The sequence below is a fragment of the Lygodium microphyllum genome, chromosome 26 (genome assembly GCF_053477565.2).
Source record: "Lygodium microphyllum isolate KBCC chromosome 26, Lygodium_microphyllum_v1.1.10, whole genome shotgun sequence".
NCBI lineage: Eukaryota > Viridiplantae > Streptophyta > Polypodiopsida > Schizaeales > Lygodiaceae > Lygodium > Lygodium microphyllum.
In genome coordinates, this window is record NC_141160.1 from 14,499,281 (window position 1) to 14,513,308 (window position 14,028).

Genomic DNA, 14,028 nt, shown 5'->3' on the forward strand with positions numbered 1-14,028 from the left:
TAATCACATCTTGTGTTTTATCATAATAAGGATGATTGTTTCCCATCACTGTGATTGGGATAATCCACTCACAAACGCCCTGTGGATGTATAGAACCTCCCATAAGGAAACCATAGAACATCTCCCCTTTTAGTTGGTGTATGGCATAGAAGTTGTCTTTCCTATTGAGATTGAACCACCCCCTTTATGATTAGGTATTAAGGAGTGCTTAGGAGATGATGAGTCCATGGAGTGCTACCTTCTATGCTTGGAGTGCTTGGATGAGATTCGAAAAATAGCCATATAGTGTATGGAAGCTACACAAGCCCTTCGCAAAGCTTACTATGATAGCTTCATCACGCATCAAGAGTTCAAGAAAGATGACCTTGTTATTGTATATTATTTACACATTGGAAAGTTTCTTGGCAAGCTATAATAGCTTTGCTATGGTGGAAGTCCTATATGCAAACTAGGGCTCAAGTTGGCCCTATTATATGGGAGGAGTTTCATATGTAGGCTAAGAAGACATATTGTTCTCTCCACAACAATAGAGAAAAGAAGATGGAATTTTATAATTTCAAACAATTTGAAAAGGATAGCCATGATCTTTCTATCAATGACTATAAAGAAAAATGTTTACAGCTCCATAAGTATGCTCTTGAAGTGACCAAAGATGCCTTAAAAAGAAAGGTCATTGAAGGAATAAAGGATGACTTGAAGTGTTAAGTAAAGGGATCAGAATGTATTGATTTTCTTACTACTGTAGCAAAGATAGAGAATTATGAAAAGATATAGAAATACAATGAGAAGAAGACAGCTAATTTCTCTAGCCCACTAGTTATCTCCATGGGACATCATTCGAAAAGCTATAATTTTGCTATCCTAAAGAATAAGAGCCATGCTGGAATCCTAAAAATAGTAGAGGTCAAAAGGAGAGAGCGATGGCTAGGTTCTCAAAAAGCATCAGTGTAGAATCAAAACATCTCCAACAACAATAATAATTGAAAGAAAAGACAACCACTTCAATGGTAGCAATACGCATAATTCCTTGAATTTTGACTAAGATGATTGGAATCGTTGTCGTGCCACTACATGGACACAGTGAGAAAAACTCTAGAGTGCATCATCATTTGACTTTCTTATTGATCTGGAGAGTCAATGTCATCTATGTCACTAGTGCTAGTGTCTGTGGCATGGATGGTTCAAAAATACTAGATTTTTGCACAATTTTAGCTTATTTTTGATATTTTAGGTATTATTTTTTATAAATATCCTAAAAGGGTAAGAAAATTTTAGAGTAGGGTGGCATGCAAAAAGAAAGTTTCTTTTTTAGCTAGTTTTTGGATTTTTCATAAAAAAGAAAGATGGGCGAAATCACGCGCATTGCGATCGCAATTGACAACAAGAAAACAACACTTTGAATTGGAAGAAGAGGAAGGAGAGATCTAGGAGATCCCTGATCAAGTGTCCTAGGGTTGTATCCCCCTTTCAGAGCCAACAAAGCCATCATATTTGGGTTCCAAGAAGTAGAGAAGGAGTTTCTTTTTTAATGTACATTTTTTATCTGCGAAGGAGCTCCACGAGATCTAATGCCTAAAGATTACTTTTGAGTAGTTCCAAACAAGGGATTCCAAGTTCTATCGATACATATTGATTTGATTCATTGTGCTTTGTCTTTATCATGTTTACCTCTTGTCTATTATTTTTCTTGTCTTCCATCTCCTATCTCTATTTCCTTCTATCTGTGATCCCCGGTGGATATGACCTTTCAACAAAAATCCCTCTAACATTGGTGAACGCGACGCGAAAGGTCGTCAGAAGAAGGAAAGAAAAGATGGGAAAACCTTCAAACAAAATTTCCAGTGATGTTTTGTAGCAGCTAGTGCAGAATATGAATATGCTTATGTAGGTACAACAACAACAACAGGTGATGCAGGCTTATGCTTAAACAGAAAGTGTCATGATGAATGCTTTGCAAGTAGTTGAGTGTGAGTTGTTCAATGGAAGAAATGTATCTGCATATGTACATACCTATGCTCAAAAGATGGAACTATTTGGAGTGGCTCAACTTGCATGGAGCTATTATTTTGTTCAGATCATTGTACATGAACTGAAAGCGTGAATTATTAAATTGTACATGCAGGATGTTGACTGGGTAGCTTTCAAGAAGACACTTAGGGAAGAATTTTACATTGAAGATACCATTTTGATTACGCACAAGAATTTTTAGGAGTGGGTTATACAACCCAATAAGGATCTTGTGGTTGCTACATAATTGTCAAGAGAATTTGAAAGTCAATTTGAGTAGATAGATCTTGCAGAACAACAAGCTCTTGCAAATCAGAAAATTGAATTGTTCCTACAAGCAACTGATCCTAAGCTTCAAGAGAAGCTTGATGATTTTCTAGAGGATCAAACTACAGAGACAAGTCTTAAAACAGAGTGGAGACATGTCAAGGAAGCTGTTAGTGCACTTGTGAAAAAGCATAGAAGAAGAAGAGAAAGATTGCATGTCTCTAGCTTTTCCACTGTTACAAGCAAAATAGTTGATGTATCCCCACTAAGCCACACACTTCTGTGGCTAACCCTATGGTTGTACCTGCTATTGTTTCCATTGTTAGGGAAGATGTGTTAGATGAATTGTTCAAAGGCATGTAGAATATTTTGTTGAAGGTCACAAAATTGGATGAAAAAGGACAAGAGGAAAGAGGACGAGCAGCAGCCCCTAAGCCAGGAAAAAGATGTATGTGGTGTGATAGTTTGCAGCATGAGAGAAAGGATTGTGTTTCCTATCAGGAGGCCTTGTCACGACAAATTATCTTTTGGAAAGATGGCAAGATCCATGCACAAGAAACGGGATTGCCTCTTTCTTTGAATTTTGAAAAGGGAGGTATGCAGAAGTTGTTGAAAGACTTGCCTATCCGAAATGCTTATGTGATTGTACATGCTTCTACTTTTGGTTTGTAGTTGAATAGAATGCATGGCCAAGTGATGGCTTGTTCAAAAGATGCAATATGGACACATGCTTTGCATGCATTTGAAAAGGAAAAATTTATTGATAGTGAAATGTCTCATGCAGGGCAATACATTCATAACATAACTAGATGGGAATCATCGGTAGATACATATTTAGCAAAGGTACAAAAAACATATGTACTTGTGAAAGAGAAATGAAAGAGATATGAACATAATGCAGGGACATCTAAAAGAGTAACAAAAGAAGTGTGGATCAGCCTAAAGCTACAAATCAGCAACCTCCCGAGCATGTTATGGAAGAGGTAAGTCATGATCAAAAACATGATAGCAAACAAGAGGGAAAAAACAAGGGCAAACAACCAAGATATAAGTTGGAGTCAGACATTGAGATAGCCACAAATCTTAAGAAGATTCTTGAAGAACGAATCTTAAAAAGTCAGGTGAAATTTAACTTGGGAGAGGTGCTTGGCATTGCCAAGCGAGAATTTCATGATGAGATCATTGACATAATTAAGAGGAAGCATCAGTTTCTTGGTGATACCACTAGTGCATTGCTGCAATTTGAAGAGGAAACTGGTTTGTTGGGTATTTAGGTTGAATATGAGCATGAAGTAAGTACTGGATTATCTATACAGGATGCTACTAATCAATGGATAGCATGTGAAAAATAGAAGAAATGGTTGAAAATGCATTGTCTTGTAGCCATATGCATGGTGGAGTAAGGCAGATGCAACAATATGGGGAAGAGACTCTAGGATTTATTCCGTAAAGTCATTACACAAGAAATCACTCGGCTAGGGCTACCACGAAAATGGTAGTGAAAATAGGGGAACATGAAAATCCTTGTGTTTCTTTGCTTGTCCATGGATCTGAGATCAATGTCATTGAGTGTGGATTGTATGAAAATGGAGTTTAATCTCATTGAGTGTGGATTGTATGAAAATGGAGCATAGCCTGTGGACACTGATCATGGTTGGCATATGAGGCCTACAAATAATTCTTCGGGAGAGCTTTATGCTGCATGTCCTAATGTAAAAGTGACGATTGGTGATGTACAAGAAGAGCAATACTTCTTTGTGCATGATAAATCCTCATATGCGATGATTTTGGGATGGAAACAAAGATGCTTGATGATGGTTCTGCTTATGCAAGAGTCAGAAGTAAGGATGGGACAAAAGCAGTCCAATTTCTTATTGTTTGTGTTAATCATCCCAAAAATCGTGATACGCTTCAAGAGTCTCCTTTGGCTTGAAATGCAAGGGAATTCAAAGACCTAGATTTTCATTAAGCATTGCTATAATGCGGGGCTACAATAGTGTTGTTCAGAGGATGTACTCACCTCTTGATTGAATGAAGCATGTATTTACCATTGGTTATTCTCAGTTTAAAGTGAACAATTCATGTTAGTTTCAACCTATGGAAGCTATATGCTTCAAAAAGTGACAGCCTTCCCACATTTCCTCTTGTTTTATTGTTGAGGGAAGATTTGGGTCAAGATATAGCTAAAAGATTCATGTTATATGAATTTCGAATCGTAGCTCTCTCATTGGTTAGGCCTATTTTTGTTGTTTATTCACTCCTTAAGGGGCACAAAGGAGAGTCCATGTTTCTCCCAATGTTCATGGTCCTCTCCTAAGAGTGACTATCACCTCTCCACATGGCCTCATCATAAGTAAGAGAATCACCAATATCTACTACCATAACATAGTCCATGGAGGACACAAGTCAATCATTATTTTGTCTATTTCTAGTAGAACAACTCAAAATAGGTTGTGAGCATGTACATCCTATCTAATATTATGGTCATGGTCAACTAGAGCATCAATTGAAGGCTATCTAGTGGGATGTATGGGAGTAAAAGGGTCCTTCTAAATAGCTCATCTTACCTGTATCTCCATAACCAAGAAAGATACATTTCGCTCAGTTATGATCTAGTTTATTATGCTTGCTCTTAGAAACATGGCAAAAAGTCTCGTAAATAAAGACACAAAAAAAAGCATATGATGGAGGTTTTTTAGATCATATCTCCTCTGTAAAATCAAATAGTCAAGAGCAATACATGGGGATTGATTAATCGCATATACGGCAATAGTAAGTATCTCAATCCAAAATTTTTGTGATAAGCCTGCCTAGCTAAGCATATGGTCTCTCTCATGAGTTTTCATATTCATGTACTCAGCCATACCATTTAAGTTGGGGTGTAAGCTCGAGTAAGTTACTCATAAATATATGTGTGCGTCACATGGGTTCAAAATAAGGTATTTTGAAAATACCATTTTTATATAATTTTTACATACACAAGGCTGTAATGTAAAGGGACTATTTACAGATTGAATAGAAAAGGTTTATGTTTTATTCAAGAAAAGTTCACAAATAAGGATATTTATAAATAGGCCTTGAATGCACATGATGTAGAGGATATACATATAGTAACTTCCTCGAGAGTGTGAGAGGTGATCAATTGACACTGAATGCCCTTCTCGTCACAAAATTGCTCAAAGAATTTAGATATATACTCACTCCCATTGTTAGATTGTAGGCATTTCAAAAATACCTAGATTGGTTCTCAAGAAGAGCAAGCCAATGCTGAAATATAGCCATTATTTTTTATATTTGCTTTATGGGATATCCTCAAAACTTATGTGAGTAATCATCAATGAAGGTGACAAAATACTTCATGCCCCTTAATGTGATTGATAGGGCATAGATCCATAGACATCATAATGAAAAGAGCTAGAGGCTCATGGATGTGTATAATGCCAAACTTTTTATGCAAAGTGGTGTTTTCCTATCATAAAGAAAATGATCACAAGAGTCAAAGAATTTACATTCAAAGGACAGAAGATACTGTAAATGGGTAAGCATTTTCATTCCCCTTAATAACATGTGCCTAAGGCAACAATGCCATAACGATACATGTGGTACTGCAGTCCTTGCTAAAATATTCGATAGACCTAGATGTAAGTAAGGGATAAAAAGTGCTAGACTTGGCACATCATGCCACAACAAGATTCCCATGGATAATCTTTCGTGAGGAATTACTAAATGATACAAAGTAACCTGTATCATCCATTTTCCCACCAGTAGAGAATAGGCTTTTGGTCAAAGCCAGAACATGACATATATCATATAAAGTAAAGATGATGTGCTTGAAGAAAATTACAATTGTACATCTCCAATACCACTAATATTCAATGGTAAGTTATTACCCAATTTGACATATCCTGTCATTCTATGATAGGAATGGAACCACTCTCGATGAGGGATAACATAAAATCAGGCCTATAAATATCATATATTTTATGGCACTATGATCGAATACAATCTAGCTTTCTCGAATAATGACAAGTCAATGTAGACTTACAGCCATGGGACTTGCTACGAGACTATCCACGTGACTAAGAATGAAACTTCTAAGAGTCTCTCCCACAATGGTCATTACTACTCTTAGCATTACTACCTCTCACTATCAAAGCATGAGCACTATGAGAAGTATAAACATTCTTTATGTTATCTACTTCATTCAATAATGAAACCTCTATATCCTTAGACAATTTTATCCCATGAGCAAGTATGTTTATACACATAGCAATATGAAATGTGTCCCATGATTCACGCAATGTCACCATTAAAAAAAAATGTAAAGGATTATCCTTAAAGCCAATCCCCTTTGAAGACAAGTGGTTGAAAATAGAATGAAACACATTTAAGTGGGGTGGACACCGAAGTCCCCTCCTTCGTACAAAGGTCCATGAGTTGCTTTAGCAAATACATCTAGGAAGCAAGGCTCTACTTATCATAGATATTAGAAATTTTCTCCTTTAATTGCCAAGCAAATTTCCCTTCAGAGAGAATATTGTAGAATACCTTCTTAGAGAGTGTCAAAAGGATTGCAAATCTATATAACTCATCCAATACAACCTAGTCCTTTGCATCAAAGCATTTGAGATCTACACCCTTGTGTCTCAATGGATTAACGTGAAATTTTTATACAAAAACTTGCTATATCTATGCCTTCAAGTAGTTATAAGTAGTGCCATCCAATTTATCAAAATTAAAGATAACATTGTCATTTGATCCACCAACCATCATGTAAATATTTGAAAGCACAATAGAAGAAGACAAGATATTACAAATGATTACAAAATGAACCCCAAATCATAGCCAAGACAAAATCTAAACAAAAGAAAACACCAAAGTGTAGGGCTATCCACTAATTGCTAGTAATACACTATCAAATCAAAGTATCTGTTCTCATAAGGAATGCATAAACCTACAATCAAATCAAAGCATCTGCTCGTATAAGGAATGCATAAATCTACAATCAAATCAATTCATAATACACTATCAAATCAAAGCATCTACTCTCATAAGAAATGCATTAACCTACAATTATAGCATTGTTGTGAAAAATGTATCACTAAATCCAAGAAGATAAACTATGGGCAATCAAGAAAGAAAATTCAAGCTCTCACTGCTAATACGTAAATTTAGCAACAATTAGGATATATAAAAGTAACTAGCAGTGAAGATGCATACAATCAATATCAAGATCTATCCAAATGTCAATATGTTAGTAAACCATACATCTTGTAGGAATAAAAGAGATCTACCAAATGCATGACCAAATGAGAAAGGGTAACCAAGCTCAATACATAGCCAAGAATTTTGTATATATCTATGGTATCACAATGACTAAGATAGATGCTAGATCTAAAGCATAACTCAAATCAGCCCATGGAAGAGTAACTACATCCAAGAAGCATCAAGAGAGCATGTATATATCTTAGTGAGTCCCATGATCTCAACAGAATAAGCTCAAGTGTATAAAGACCAAAGCTCTGATCAAATGCAAAATATCTAAGTAGCTCAAAGTAACTCCCACTAGAAAAAAAGTAAATGTCAATTGAGCAAGACAAGCTCAATAAATCATATATGTGACATCCGAGAGGATACATCAAGTACGTAGCCAAGAGCATAAAACCCAATAAAATTTTTAAGCCTGTAACTAAATGACCACTATACATTTTTTAAGCCTGTAACTTCTCTCGTCTCAAGTTTCCTAACAGACATTATTCTTATTGCAATAGAAATGGTCACACTACACATGATTGCTAGTCAAAACAATATGATGAAGAACATGGTATTACAAATAAACAACCACATTTATCCAGAGATTATTCTCCTTATGACTACTACAAAAAGAGTGATCATCCAACCTATCTGTGTCTCAAGAGGCATTTTGATTGAGATCGTAATAGAGCACATGCTGCTATATATGACAACACTACTGAAGAAGAAAAATATCTAAACTTCCCAAAGAGACTCTTAGAAAACTTGATCCTCCCGGTTTGAAAGTTATTTTCATTGGATGTTCAACTTTTTCTAACGTATATAAGTTTTATCATCCATCTTCCAAGAAGGTAATCATAAGTCGTGATGCTATTTTCTCGTGTCAGTTACTCCTAAATTTATGTGTGCATCATGTGGGTTCAAACTAAGGTATTTTTAAAATACCAAGTTTATACATTTTTTACATATATAAGGATGTAGTATAAAGGGGTTATTTACACATTGAATTGAAAAGGGTTATTTTTTATTCTGAAAAAATTCATATATAACGATATTTATTAATATGCCTTGAACACAGGTGATGTAGACGATATACATATACTAACTTCCCAGATGCTAGTTTCAATGAGAAACTTATGGGCAACACATGGTCTCAGAAGGATGCTAGATTTTTTTTCAAATTTTGTGTTTTCAAACTTAATGTAGGGTTGTGTGATGCTCTAGCCAGGATTAACTTTTTGTGGTTTTACTGAGCTATAAGAGGCATTGTGTGTTGTTTGATTTTGTGTGTGGTTCATGTGGTGTTTGGTGAACATTTAAATTTTTTGAGTTGTGTTGTTTATCCAACAAAGTCTACTATCCTAGCCGGCACTCCTTAATGTCTCGTTATCAACTTGTGAGTGAGACTTGCTCTCGATCACCACTCTGATTGTTGGAGCATTTAGAGTCGAATGTCTACCAAAAGGGAAGAGACAGCACCATAAGGGGAGATTCAAGGAGAGTAGTAGACGGAAGAGAAGGGGTTCAAAGAAATAGAAGATGTAGAGGATTACTCACAAAGGTGAAGCCTATCAATTTATTTCTGCATTATGAGAAGATAAATCGATTGTAGACAAAAACATGCATAAAATAATACATTCATCTATGCTTCTCAGACGGCCAATATGATGCTTCCGTTGGCTCCGAAAGGGGGGTTAAATACTAGGACAATTGGCTAAAATTCTTCTAGATCACTCCTTTTTACATAAAACTGTGATCGCGCATCGCATGATTTTGCCAATCCTTATTTTTACATAAAATCCTCCAAAAATGGTCTAAAGTTACATGCTTTCTTTTACATGTCATCCTATTCTAGAAGTTGTCTACATTTTTTGAATATTTACAATAGATAATATCAAAAATTTGCTAAACTTGTCTGAAAATCCAATATTTATGAACCATCCACACTAGGGACATTGATATTAATGACTAGTATGGCATTGGCTCTCTAGATTGATAAGAATGTACGTATTCTCTCAGTCAGCTATGTTGAATTCGATAATTGTTAGTGGATTTCCGTCTAGAAAACATTTCGTTCCTCACTTTCAAGGACAAGGATTTCTTGGGTGGAAAGTAAAGATGCTGCTAATTCTTGAAGGTGATGACTTGCATGATATTGTTCTTGGTAATTTTGAATGTCCGCCTCAACCAATTGATCAAGCACATGATAATACCCTTGTAAAACTAAAGGACCTATCTTTGAAGAATGACAAACTATTTATAATGAGTGGGTCAGACACGAGAAAGTAGATCATCAGTATATTATTTCTGCTCTTCAAGAATCTCTTATGCTTGATGTATGAAATGTTTCAACCTCAGAAGGTATGTGGGAGTATTTGATAGAAAATTTAGAGAAGAAATCTATTAGAGAAATACTTTATCTTTGTAGTTAGCTCCCTGAGTTACAATACAACATCAGAACTTCTATGACAACACACATTGAAACATTCAACAACAATATCAATCACCTTGCTACTACTGTTGATGATGCTACTCCACGAAAGCAATTAGTAACACAGCTTCTTGATACTATAAAGGATCTTTCTTATACTAATATTGTTACCATATTATCTAATAAAAATGGGATAAATTTTGATCAATCTTGTATATCTTTGATTGAATATTCACAACGACATAGAGGACAACAAACAAATCAAGAGACAGTTATGATCTCACAAGAGGACACACAATCACAATAGATCGACCAAGCTCTACTTGCTCGAAGCCGTCCCTTTCCACACTCTACACATAAGAGTCATCCTAGTGGTAACTTCTCTCCTCTCAAGTTTCCTAAGAGACATTGTTCTTATTGCAATAGAAATGGTTACACTACATATGATTGCTAGGAAAAACAATATGATGAAAAACATGGTATTACAAATAAACAGCCACATTTATCCAAAGATTATTCTCCTTGTGGCTACTACAAAAAGAGTGATTATCCAAGCCATGTATGTTTCAAGAGGCATTTTGATTCAAATCGTAATAGAGCATATGTTGGTACATATGACAACACTATTGAAGAAACAGATTGTGTAAACTTCCCAAAGAGACTTGTAGAACACTTGATCCTCCCAGTTTGAAAGTTATTTTCATTGGATATTCAACTTTTTGTAAGGGATATAAGATTTATGATCCATCTTCCAGGAAGGCAATCATAAGTCATGATGCTATTTCCTCGAGTAAGTTATTTGCGAATATATGTGTGCATCACATGGTTCAAAATAATGTATTTTTAAAATACCATGTTTTTACATTTTTTACATATAGAAGCCTATAATATTAAGCAGTTATTTACAGATTGAATAGAAAATGGTTATGTTTTATTCAAAAAAAATTCACACATAAGGATATTTATAAATAGGCCTTGAACGCACATAATGTAGAGGATATGCATATACTAACTTCCTCGAGGCCATTTTCAATGAGCAACTTATGGGCAACACATGGTCTTAGAAGGAAGCTGGATTTTTCTTCAAAGTTTGTGTTTTGGAACTTTATGTAGTGTTGTGTGATGCTCTACCCGGGATCAAGTTTTTTTGTTGTTACTAAGCTACAATAGGCATTGTGTGTTGTTTGATTTCATGTGTGGTTTGTTGGTATTTGTTGAAGATTTCAAACTTTGGAGTTGTGTTTTCCATCGAACAATGTCTACTATCCTAACCGACACTCCTTAGCATTTCGTTATCAAGTTGTGACCGAGACAACAGGGTGAAGGGAGATTCAAGGAGAGGAGTAGACGGAAGAGAAGGGGTTCAAAGAAATAGAAGATGTAGAAGAATACTCACAGAGGTGAAGCTTGTCAATTTATTTCTGCATTATGAGAAGATAAATCTCTTGTAGACAAAAACATGCATAAAACAACACCTTCATCTATGCTCCTCAAGACTGCCAATCTGATGCTTCCATTGGCTCCGAAAGGGGGGTAAAATACAAGGACAGTTCGCCAAATTTCTTCTAGATCACTCCTTATTCTCCCAGTTCTTCGGGGTGTTGTTCATTACCTAAAAACTATGATCGTGCATCGTGCGATTTCTCCATTTCTTTTTTTTACATAAAATCCTCCAAAAATGGCTAAAAGCTACCTACTTTCTTTTACATCTCATCCTATTCTAGAATTTTTTTATATTTTTTCAATATTTACAATAGATAATATCTAAAATATCAAAATTTGGCTAAACTTGTCCAAAAATCTAATATTTTTGAACCATCCACACTATGGACACTGATATTTATGACTAGTGTGACATTGGCTCTCTACATCAATCAGAATGTACGTATTCTCTCAACCATCTATGTCGAATTCAATAATTGTTAGAGGATTTTTCTCTAGAAAACCTTCCGTTTTTCACTTTTAGGGACAAGGATTCCTTGGGTCAAAAATAAAGATGCTACGAATTCTTGAAGGTGATGACTTGCATGATATTGTTCTTGGTAATTATGAATGTCTGCCTCAACCAATTGATCAAGCTCATGATAATATCCTTGTAAATTTGAAGGACCTATCTTTGGAGAATGACAAACTATTTATAATGAGTGGGTCAAACACAACATAGCAGATTGTCCGTATATTCTTTCCTCTCTTCAAGAATCTCTTATGCTTGATGTATGTAATCGTTCAACCTCACAAGCTATGTCGGAATATTTGACAACAACTTTTGAGAAGAAATCTATTAGAGAAATACTTTATCTTCTTAGTCCACTCATCACTGAGCTACAATACAACATCGGAATATCTATGACAACACATATCAAATTATTCAAGAACATTATCAATCAGCTTGTTGCTATTGGTGGTGATGCTATTCCATGAAAGCAATTGGTAACACAGCTTCTTGATACTATAAAGAATCTTGCTTATGATAATATTGTTACAATATTATCTAACAAAGATGGGATCAATTTTCATCAAGCTTGTATATCTTTGATTGAATATTCACAATGACATGGACGACAACACACAAATCAAGAAACAATTGTGATTTAACATAGGACACACAGTCAGAACAAACTGACCAAACTTTACTTGCTCCAAGGTGTCCCTTTTCACACTCTACATGTAAGAGTTTTCATGGTGCTAACTTCTCGCATCTCAAGTTTGCTAACATAAATTTTTCTTATTGCAATAGAAATGGTCACACTACAGATGATTGTTAGGAAAAACAATATGATGAAGAACATGGTATTACGAATAAACAGCCACATTTATCCACAGATTATTCTCCTTGTGACTACTACAAAAAGAGTGATCATCCAACCCATTTATGTTTTAAGAGGAATTTTGATTCAGATTGTAATAGAGCATATGCTGCTACATATGACAACACTATTGAAGAAGTAGATTATGTAAACTTCCCAAAGAGACTCATAGAAACTTGATCCTCCTGTTTTGAAAGTTATTTTCATTGGATATTCAACTTTTTCTAAGGGATATAAGATTTATGATCCATCTTCCAAGAAGGTAATCAGAAGTCATGATGTTATTTTCCTGGGTAAATTACTTGTGAATATATGTGTGCATCATGTGGGTTCAAAATAAGGTATTTTTAAAATACCATGTCTATAAATTTTTTACATATAGAAGGGTGTCATATAAAGGGTTATTTACAGATTGAATAGAAAATGGTTATGTTTTATTAAAAAAAAATTCACAAATAAGGATATCTATAAATAGGCCTTGAACACACGTGATGTAGAGGATATACATATAGTAACTTCCCCAATGCTATTTTCAATTAGCAACTTATCCACAACACATGGTCTTAGAAGGATGCTGGATTTTTCTTCAAATTTTGTGTTTTCAAACCTTATGTAGGGTTGTGTGATGCTCTACCTGTGATGAAGTTTGTTTGTTGTTATTGAGCTACAAGAGGTATTGTGTGTTGTTTTATTTCGTGTGTGATTCGTGTGGTGTTTGTTGAACATTTAAATTTTTTGAGTTGTGTTGTTCATCTAATAAAGTATACTATCCTAACTTGCACTCCTTAATATCTCGTTATCAAGTTGTGATCGAGACTTGCTCTCCATCACCAGTGGCATTGTTGGAGTGTCTGGGGTCGAAAGTCTACCACGAGGATAAGAGACAATAGGGTGAAGGGAGACTCACAAACAAGAGTAGACGAAAGAGAAGGGGTTGAAAGAAATAGAAGATGTAGAAGAATACTAGATCGGAGTGTTGTTCATTGCCTTAAAACTGCGATCACGCATCGCACGATTTCGCCAATACTTCTTTTTACATAAAACCCTCCAAAAATGGTTGAAAGCTACCTGCTTTCTTTTATATGTCATCCTATTCTAGAAGTTGTCTACAATTTTTGCATATATACAAGATATAATAACTAAAATATCAAAAATTGGCTAGACTTGTCCAAAAATCCAATATTTTTTAACAATCCACACTATGAACACTAATATTAAAGACTAGTATGGCATCGGATCTCTACATTAATAAGAATGTACGTA